Source organism: Oncorhynchus mykiss, chromosome 16 (genome assembly GCF_057628025.1).
Source record: "Oncorhynchus mykiss isolate SJ-2025 chromosome 16, ASM5762802v1, whole genome shotgun sequence".
NCBI classification, from domain to species: Eukaryota; Metazoa; Chordata; class Actinopteri; order Salmoniformes; family Salmonidae; genus Oncorhynchus; species Oncorhynchus mykiss.
The window spans coordinates 16,201,178-16,212,234 of record NC_143037.1 but is presented as its reverse complement, the minus strand read 5'-3'; the positions used below and the strand labels follow the sequence as shown (position 1 = coordinate 16,212,234).

The 11,057-nt window shown below is 42.1% G+C and overlaps 1 long non-coding RNA gene across 1 annotated transcript; it reads right to left on the bottom strand.

Annotated features, from left to right (window-relative positions):
- Window positions 1–2,010: 2,010 nt before the first annotated feature.
- On the bottom strand, window positions 2,011–7,033 carry LOC118939513 (uncharacterized). Its single transcript, XR_005036453.2, has 3 exons — window positions 6,979–7,033; window positions 2,988–3,020; window positions 2,011–2,383 (listed from the first exon to the last, which is right to left on the bottom strand). It is a non-coding gene; the product is annotated as an uncharacterized LOC118939513 (long non-coding RNA).
- Between the last annotated feature and the right edge of the window lie 4,024 nt (window positions 7,034–11,057).

Sequence of the window (11,057 nt, the reverse complement as noted above, 5' to 3'; positions counted from 1 at the left end):
GAGGAGGAGCGGGGTGACATGGGAGAACTTGGGAAGGTTGAACACCAGCATTCTGGATAAGTTTCAAGGGTTTTATGGCACAAGCGTGGAGCCTAGCCAACTGCGAGTTCCAGTAGTCCAGATGTGAGATAACAATTTCCTGGATTGGGCCCTGCACCGCTTCCTCTGTGAGGTAGGGTCGTACTCTACAGATGTTGTACTCTACAGACTAGTAACCTTCCGGTTACTAGTCCAACGCTCTAACCACTAGGCTTCCCTGCCGCCCCAATGAATGGAAGAGAACTTTGGGACCTACTTTCCAATCCGTTTGACAGTGATCCTGGCTCAGTTGACGTGCCGATAAGCGAAATCGAACAGATGATCAAGCTGTCATGTGACCGAATGCTGCAGACAACGCATTCACGTCACTACGGAGGAGTTTTGGTTCCTGACTTCAAATGGAATACCCTGCCTTCTCCCTCTGAGCATTAATGCTGCAATCAAGACAACTGGGAACTCGGAAATCTCAGACTTCCAACTACAGTAAGTTCAAGACAACTGGGAAAAAAATATTTTCTTTTTTGAACAGTTATCCAACTCGATATTCCAACTCAGGAACTCAGGCCTCTTTCTAGAGCTCTGACTTTTCAACCTCAAGATCACTGACGTCATGATTTCGTATTTTTCTGAATTCCCAGTTGTCTTGAAAGCACCATACAACTCATGGTACACTTCACCAGCTCATATCTGTGTGAAGTTCAATTCAGTGCTCTCCTCTGCATTACAACCAAATATCGATCCAGGTTGAATGTGACAGCAGAGATGAGATGCGCAATGTCGACCACGCTCCCTAACTTTGAGAAACTCTGACGCAACATGCATCCAGCACATCTCATTAGTGGTGGTGAGATACGATACATTATGTCAGGCTCATTTGCAATTGACTGTCATAGCCCCACATTAAAAGTATATGATAGTGAGTTGAGAAGACAGATATACTGTTAGAATGTATTTCAATTGAGATGAACTCTGCGTTCTTGACTGCAGATCGGCAGTTCCAAACGCTGCCAGAGACCAGGAATTTCACATGGGTCGGGCGAGCAGGGTACAGTGAATTAGAAGAATTGCAGCCACGGAGTGGGGAGCGTCTATAAAGCCTAGAGGGAGAGGAGTGAATTGGGATTTTAAAAACACACACATACTGTAGTTGCCAAAGCTACAAAAGAGCAGAATGAGATCTGAAAATAACTAGGTAAGATACTCAAGTGAGAGTGGTGTGGAGTCTTCCTCTCTTTCTTTCCTCAAATAATTCTGCAGAACAACTAGGCAAAACCGCCTTTATTTCAGTTTATAGCTGCGAAAACAGGTGACTAAATTACTAATATTCATTGCTAATTGCACAATTAAAAAAATATATTTATAACCTTTCTTTCACTAACACTCGTACTTGTCTTTTCTTAATAGCACTAACTTTTCTGATACTATAACTGTGATACAAGGTTGGATCTCCTAGCTACTTAAAAAAAAAGGTAGCTCCCCAATTTCGTGGCTCGTGACTCTTGCCTCATTGCTGCAACTCCCGTATGGACTCGGGAGAGGCGAAGGTCGAGAGCCACGCATCACACTGCTTGACACAATGCCCACTTAACCCGGAAGCCAGCCGCACCAATGTGTCGGAGGAAACACCATACACCTGGCCACCGTGTCAGCGTGCACTGTGCCCGGCCTGACACAGGAGTTGCTTGTGCGCGATGGGACAAAGACATCGCTGCCGGCCAAGCTCTCCCCTAACCCGGACGACGCTGTGTCTCCCAGACAGAACCTGGTCTCGAACCCAGATACTCTAGTGGCACAGCTAGCACTACAATGCAGTGCCTTAGACCACTGTGCCACTCGGGAGGCTCTCCTAGCTACCTTAACTATAAGTCACTCCCCACTGGGCACAGATGTCAGTAAAACGTCTAGTTTTGATTTACATTTTGTTGAGTTGTCAACTATTGTGAATTTAATGTGAAATCAACAAAAAATAGCACCATGTCATTGGATTTTTAATGAACAAACATATAAAACACAACATGCAACAATTTCAATGATTTTACTGAGTTACAGTTCATATAAGGAAATCTGTCAATTTAAATGAATTCATTAGGCTCTAATGTATAGATATCACATGACTGGGCAGGGCCGCAGCCATGGATGGGCCTGGGAGGGCATAGGCCCGTCCATTTGGGAGCCAGGTCCACCCACTGGAGAGCCAGGCCCAGCCAATCAGAATTAGTTTTTCCCCACAAAATAGTTTTATTAGAGACAGAAATGCTCCTCAGTTTCATCAGCTGTCCAGTCGCTGGTCTCAGACGATCCCGCAGGTGAAGATTGTGACAGGTTGGACGTACTGCCATATTCTCTAAAACAACATTGGAGGCGGCTTATGGTAGAGAAATTAACAGCTCTGGTAGACATTCCTGCAGTCAGTATGTCAATTGCACACTCCCTTAAAACTTGAGACATCTGTGGCATTGTGTTGTGTGACAAAACTGCACATTTTAGAGTGGCCTTTTATTGTCCCCAGCACAAGGTGCACCTGTAATGATCATGCTGTTTAATCAGCTTCTTGATATGCCACCCCTGCCAGGTGAATGGATTATCTTGGCAAAGGAGAAATGCTCACTAACAGCGATGTAAAAACATTTATGCACAACATTTGAGAGAAATAAACTTTGTGTGTGTATGGAATATTTCTGGGATCTTTCATTTCAGCTCATATGGGACCAACACTTTACATGTTGTGTTTATATTTTTGTTCAGTGTAGGTTAAAAGTTAAGTGAAAAATATCCGAAATGCCATTAAGTTGATGACTTTTTGCAAATCCAATACGTTTTCCACATTGATTCAACGTCATCACGTTGATTTAACCAGTTTTTCCCCACTGGGTATGGATAAGAGCATCTGCTAAATGACTAAAATGTAAACGTACTTCTACCCACATCCAAAACCTCTCACTACTTACGTCTCCAACAGAATCATGTCATAGCTTCCCGATCTGTGACAAAAGACAAAAAAATAATCCTAATCAATAGCTATCATACGTGTGCAACAAGATAGGGATGGGTCACTATCGTCCCTATAATCACACCTCTGTGTTACGTCAATGTGGTTCTGCGGGACCTGCAGGTGGCCAGGGCTCGGTAAAGAGTCCCAGGCAGTGGCCCCGGCTGAAAATTCCCATTTACAGCTAGATAATCTGGTTGCTGTGAGATAGGTATTAACTGTAGAAGCACCTGACCTCTCTTTTATTTCCCATTCTCTCTTGCGTTCTCTATGACCCCTGTAGTGTAGTCGCTAATGTACTCTGCACTGTCTTTAACCAGTGCCATATCGAAGGGGGAAAGGGATTAGTTGGTAGGGAGGGGGTTGAGTGCAGTGCCGTTCAGTCTGCACGTGTTTGTGTGCGTATAGGGAAGAGGTGGCAGGCCACGGACATCACACTGTTGCCGGGTGGGAGGCAGGAGGGAGTGAGTCCGTGGGTATCAGTACGCTTGGAGTATTAGAAATACAGAACATTGCTCATGGCTCTCAGTCAATCTCTGTTCTCTTCATCTCCTTCTGTCTTCTACTTCTCCCTTTATCTATCACTCTGTTTCTATCTCTTTTTGAGCATAACTCTCCTTTATCCTCTTCCTCTGTCCGACTGATCAGATCAGAAGTACAAATGTATAATCTCCTTTTGCCCAATCTCTACTGGTCTTCTTGTTGTGATAAAGCACATTCACAAACAAACTGACCTTCTTAAAGTGAAACCGACCATCTTGCATGGCAGGATGTTAGTCTGCTTGATGTCTGAAAAAGGTGCTTGGGAATGCAGTACCAGTCAAAAGTGTGCAAAGCTGTTATCAAGGCAAAAGGTGGCTACTTTGAAGAATCTAAAATCTAAAATATATTTTGACTTGTTTAACACTGGTTACGACATGATTCCATATGTGTTATTTCATAGTTTTGATGTCTTCCCTATTATTCAACAATGTAGAAACTAGTTTGAAAAAATAATGAAAAACCCTGAAATGAGTAGGTGTGTCCAAACTTTTGACTGGTACTGTACATCATGAGAAAACTTTAAGGAAATTATCAGACTTAATTGTTGTGTATAGGCTTCTTCAATTACTAGTTTTAGGATACACAGTATTGTAACTATCATTCATTGCTGTGCATTCAGTCTTTTAAATGGAAAGATGAGGTACTGCATACAGATCATATGCTTAAAGACAAATTAAAATGTCTCTAAGAAATAGTATTTGCTTTGTTCTCTTTTCTATATCTCAAGGTCTGCCATTTGTAAACATCCACCCAGGCACCAACCTCTATTACAACCAATGTTCCCTCTAAACTGTGTGCGTGTGTGCCACGCAGTAGCCTTGAGACTGTGCAGCAGTCCTGGGGAGCTGCACAGCAGAGTGCATGAGAAGAAATATCAGCCCAAGGAGAAAAGCACGAGATTGAACTTCACTCAACTTTCTAGAGTTTCCCCTGTAAGTTAACAGTATCAACGTTTCCCTTTACTGTAGCAACTTGTTGTTGTGATGAATGAGAAATCGGATTCAATGAATGATGGAGCTGAGTTTGCCTTTTTCCCCAGAAATTAATTTAAGGTGCTCCAAAGCTTTTTACTATCATTCTTTATTTCATTTAACTTTGTTCCATTAGTATAGTTTATTTTTATTCAGTTTAGTCACATGATTTCTCAATTTGCCAATCGGTTGTGCAGCCAGACTTATTTGCCATTCCTTTTGCCTCATCCCTCTCAACCATACAATTTTTCAATTCCTCATCAATCCACAGGGATTTAATAGTTTTCACAGTAATTTTCTTAATGGGTGCATGCTTATTAGCAACTCGAATAAGCAATTTCATAAATGTGTCAAGTGCAGTGTCTGTTTGCTACTCATTACACACCACAAACCAACATATATTCTTAACATTAGGCCCAGCCTTTTGAACTTCGGTTTTCCTAGACACTATCTGCCATGTTGAATTCTAGTGAAGTAACCCTTTTGGACCACACTATCTGCCATGTTGAATTCTAGTGAAGTAACCCTTATGGACCACACTATCTGCCATGTTGAATTCTAGTGAAGTAACCCTTTTGGACCACACTATCTGCCATGTTGAATTCTAGTGAAGTAACCCTTATGGACCACACTTCACTAGAATTCAACATGGCAGATAGTGTGGTCCAAAAGGGTTACTTCACTAGAATTCAGCATGGCAGATAGTGTGGTCCAAAAGGGACTAAATCTGCATAATTATGCGGTTCTGGTGAGAACTAGCTAAATGTTTCACAAACTAATCCATGTTGAGTGAGCGTGCCCTCCTTGACTCAACACTGAGAATTCCAAGGTGACTTAACCTGTCATCAACCATTGTTGTCCTAAGGTGGGTTTTAATCAGTTTTAAAGCTTCTCTCGCAAGAAGCACTGCTGACTGGTGTAACAACAGAACTCTTACAATGTCGAAATAGCTCATGGAAGATGGAAGACCTCTTTATAAGGTTCTAGAAACACAACAAAGTCAAGGAGAGTAGACGGTCTGTCCCTTCCACTTTTCTCTCTCCTATCAAGAAGCCCCTTGGTTTGATGAACCTCATGTTTGAGGTCCTCTAAATCTGACTCAAAGGTCTAAGCAAAGTCAAACAGAGGCTCCTCATTCAAGAATGCTGCACTCTTCTTCTTTGAAAAACGCCTCTGCAGCTCAGCTGTGAGACTGTCAAGAACCTGATAAAAGATAGCTCTTTGGAAGCTCTCACCATCACATTGGTCACTATTTTTCTGTCCTACCATAAAATCAACTACCAGCCTAAGTTACTAGTTAGATCATGGCTAGCCCTACTCTGCAGTAAGTAACTTAGCTAGCTATAATGTGCTATATTGTGGTAATTTTTTGAGTAACGTTAACAGATTGATAATAACAATTGTTTGTTTCGAGTTCAAGTATGAAAATCTAACTGAGTTAATGGATTTTAAATTGCTGAATGTTAACTTGCTGAACACTGACATCTGTAGCTTTCTGTAGCACTGTATTACTAGCACAGATGTAAACATAATGTTAGGTTAAATTGGGAACCGATCTCTCTTATCTGATTAACTGTCTGTTAACAGAGCCAAAGGTCTAACGTTAACTTACACAGCGACTCAACTTTCGTAAAAGTTGTTCGTAAAAGTTGTAAACCCGATGCTAAACCTTAAAACTTACTTCAAATATAATGCTTTCGCCAATCGTGAAAAGAGCTTGTGGAGCTGTGGACATATTCTCTCTTCTTCTTCTGTATGTTCTTCTTGTTTATATGTATCTCGCAACCAACGTTAATATTCTCTCTTCCTCATCCTCGATTTCAAAAATGCGCAGCCGAACGTCAAAATAAATGTTTATTTCAATAAGAGGTGAAATTAGATGTCAATCAGCATCAAACTGCCAGTAGCGAATGAAATTTTGCCACCCTGGACACCCCTCTGGCTCCGCCCCTGCCTATAAGCCTAGCATCTTTCCAAACACATGCAGTGTACAGGCATGTCTTTTCGTGTTCACAACATTTTCTTACGATTACACCTGTTGCGTTTCCCTCTTGGTGCACATGTTATATACTGTGACTGATCTCCAGTTCAAAGAGCAAGATACAAAAATAAAAAGAATAACAATGAATAAATACAAAATTCGAATGAAAAGGTCCTCGCACTTCACATCACCACACATGGATGCCTATAGGTAAACGGATGTAATGATGAGAGGTGTTGATAGAAGTGTGCCCTGAGAAACATCACTCATCAAACAGGATATGCTATAGGATATTGTGTACTTTCTCAGGTGAAAAGAATCAACACGTAAGAGGCAGCTACCTCAGAAAACCTTGAAGATGTTGATGAGTGAACACCATGCGCTCAGTCAGTAATGCTGGAAAGGTGAGTTGAGGTAAACGGAGGGAGAGGAGGAGGAAGGCTTCCGACACTTACCGTCCTAATGAGATCCCCTGTGGTTAGTCATTGAGCTCTGGCCAGATGATCCCTGAAGATGATTCAGAAGAGCATACCGTAAATGGCTAGAGATATGGGATGACGGCTCTGTTGCTTCCTTAACGTAATCATCCAGGGAAAATCAGTTCATTCTTTTATCATCATCCTCTGTGCCTATCCATATCTCATCCTGTCTACACCTACTGTCAAAGCATTTAGTGTCAAAGGCTGTTGACTTTGTGGTCCTGTGTGGCTCTGTCAGTAGAGCATGGCACTTGCAACGCCAATGGTTGTGGGTTTGATTTCAGCTGGGGCCACCCATATGTAAAAATATATGCACAAATGACTAAGTTGCTCTGGATAAAAATGTTTGGTAAATGGCTTGCTGTATATGATTATATACTGTATTTCTTAGCCTCTGTGACTTACCTACAGTGCATTTGGAAAGTACAGTCTTATTCTAAAATGGATTAAATTACTTTTTTCCCTCATCAAGCTACACACAATACCCCATAATGACAAAGTGGTTTTCAGACATTTTAGCAAATTTATAAAAAATAAAAACCAGAAATACCTTATTTACATAAGTATTCAGACCTTTTGCTATGAGACTCGAAATTGAGCTCAGGTGTATCCTGTTTCCATTTATTATCCTTGAAATGTTTCTACAACTTGATTGGAGTCCACCTGTGGTAAATTCAATTGATTGGACATGATTTGGAAAGGCACACACCTGTCTATATAAGGTCCCACAGTTGATTAAAACCTGCTCCAGAGCGCTCAGGACTTCAGACTGGGGTGAAGGTTCACCTTCCAACAGGACAATGACCATAAGCACACAGCCAAGACAACGAAGGAGGGGCTTCGGGAGAAGTCTCTGAATGTCCTTGAGTGGCCCATCCAGAGCCCGGACTTGAACCTGATTGAACATATCTGGAGAGACCTGAAAATAGCTGTGCAGCGATGCTCCCCATCCAACCTGAAAGAGCTTGAGAGGATCTGCAGAGAAGAATGAGAGAAACTCCCCAAATACTGGTGTGTCAAGCTTGTAGCATCATACCCATGAAGACTTGAGGCTGTAATCGCTGCCAAAGGTGCTTCGACAAAGTAAAGGGTCTGAATACTAATGTAAAATAAATATTTCATTAATTTTTTATTTTTTTTAGAGAGATTTGCAAACATTTATAAAAATCTGTTTTTGCTTTGTCTTCATGGGATATTGAGTATATATTGATGATTTTAACTTTTTAACTACATTTTAGAATAAGGCTGTAACGTAACAACATTTGGAAAAAGTGAAGGGGTCTGAATACTTTCTGAATGCACTGTATGTGGTCATTACTGACGGTGTCTATTTATATCTTATTTAACTGTGGAAAGGGGGCTGCAATACATATCATGTTGATATGATTTTCAGTTTACTTCCATATGGCTGGTTTCATATTTATCTCCAGGGATCATGAGGAAAAATAATCTAAAACGATTGCTATGTGTATTTACAATCCCCTTCTCCAATCAGATTACTTATTTACCTAGCTCTTATCAATAGATCTTATCAATTTATAAATGACAATGCATGGAGATTGCTGTTATTTATAAGTAGATGCGTTTCCACTTGGAACCGACAGGTTCGCTCGACTTTATTCATGATTGCCTTGCGCGTAAAGGTAGTGGAATTAAGTCAAGGTCAGAATACGGCACATCTCTAGACACACCTCCGCCACACATTCATTTATTCGAGCTCCATCTTAAACGAATAGCGGGTGAATAGCATGCTATTTTCATGCTCAAGTTCAAGGTCAGAATACGCATAGAGAAAATAGCATAAAAAAGGAAATACGTTCCATTTACGCACGCCTAACTCTTACGCACGCTTAACCATGGAGATAAGCAGCGAGAGAGGAGTTCACAGGAACCAATCAAAGGTATCAGATAAGGTTTCATCCAGCATGTTTACCCATTGTTCTCTGAGAGATGGATTTATCTGCTTGTACTGGGCCAATAAGAATAAAATAAAGATTCATTTACCAGAGTGATAAATATACTGTTGCTATGCTGCTGAATATCATATTCTTTGGAGCTTGCAATAAAGGGATTTCACTATACTTGTGCACGTGACATTAAAACTTGAAACTTCTTGTCTCCACATGTTTCGATCCCATTCCCTCCATGTCGTTGTGTCATGTTGAGTCCCTCAATGCCATGATGTGCTTCTATGTCCCGATCATACCATGAATGGTTAACTGAGACTTCAGTATCAGGGGGTCAGATGGGGGATGGTGAGACAATCAGTGATATGTTGCCTGGCTACACCACACACACAGAAGTCAAGTTTCTTCTTTGTAATGAGTCTGGTTTCGGAGTACCTCCCTGACCCTTCACCGAATGCAAACAAATTCACCATTGGCTTTGGTTGGTTAAAGACGATCCTATCGCTGATTACTTTATTTTGTACAATGCCCCTCGTGCCCCGTGTCACCACAAACTACTTGATTGATGGCAGTCTCAGACTAAAGTACTTTGTTTCCAAGATGGCGTAGCAGTCAGACGTCTTTGTCTTGTCTCGTATATATCGTTTATATATTTTTCTTTGCATTCTTTTTAATATTTTTCCTAAACCTCAACTTCAAAATACTCTCCTGCATCCCGCCTCACCTTATGTGGTGTGGATCTGTTTATTTCCCTAAAGTATTTATATTTACCTCCGAACTGGAATACCTCAACTGAAGCTAGCTAGCTATCAGTCAGCTAACCACTGCTAGTGGTCATCAGCTAACCTTTAGCTCTGAAAGCTCTCATCAGTTCGTACATCGCGTTTCAAACCAGAGCATACCGGACCTATTTTTCTCTCCATATCCCCGGATTCCTACCGCAAACTCTGAACCTTTTCATCTGATTCATCGCAGTTAGCTAACCGCAACCCGGTTTGACTACTCCTGGCTAACGTTAACCAAATCCGGAGCAAGCACCAACTAGCCTGGAGCTAGCCCATGCTAGACCCATCTCCCGGCTAGGGCTCCTGGGCTACTCCTAAAGCCCACTCCTCGGCTACAATATCCGGACCCCTTCTAATGCCGGTACGGGGCATGGAACCCCGCCGATCCTTCACGACTGGAATACCGACATAATCTGCCTGAGGATCCCAACAGGCCCCTCAGGCGCGACGTCCCCTGAAGGCCAGTTCTACTAACCGCGGCCTGCTAGCTATATAGAGCATATTGGACTGTTAGCTGATCCATCGGCCAGTTTCTTGGACCACTTTACCAATTGGACTTGGACCCCTCTGGTACTTGGAACCCTACTAATCCCACGACTGGTCTATCGACATCCCTGCACAAGGAGGCAAAAACATACTTTCCCCCATTGCGACGTCCCTCTAAGGCCCTTATGCAAGCCCCGGCCTGCTAACGGCTATCTTGCTAGCCCCGGCCTGCTAACTGTCTGAATCTACTGTCTACCTAATATCAATATGCCTTGTCCATTACTGTCCTGGTTAGTGATTACTGTCTTATTTCACTGTAGAGCCTCTAGCCCTGCTCAATATGCCTTAACCAACCATGTTGTTCCACCTCCCACATATGCGATGACATCTCCTGGTTTAAACGACTCTAGAGACTATATCTCTCTCATCATTACTCAATGCCTAGGTTTACCTTCAATGTACTCTCTTCCTACCATACCTTTGTCTGTACATTATGCCTTGAATCTATGCTATCGTGTCCAGAAACCTGCTCCCTTTACTCTCTGTTCCAAACATGTAAGACAGACAGTTCTTATAGCCTTAGATTGGAAAGCTGCCACGGTCATCCCCCTCTTCAAAGGGGGAGACATTCTAGACCCAAACTGCTACAGATCTATATCTATTCTACCCTGCCTTTCTAAGGTCTTTAAAAGACAAGTTAACAACAGATTACCGACCATTTCGAATCTCACCGTACCTTCTCCGCTATGCAATCTGGTTTCAGATTTGGTCATGGGTGCACCTCAGCCATGCTCAAGGTCCTAAACGATATCATAACCGCTATTGATAAAATACATTACTGTGCAGCCGTATTCATCGACCTGGCCAAGGCTTTCGA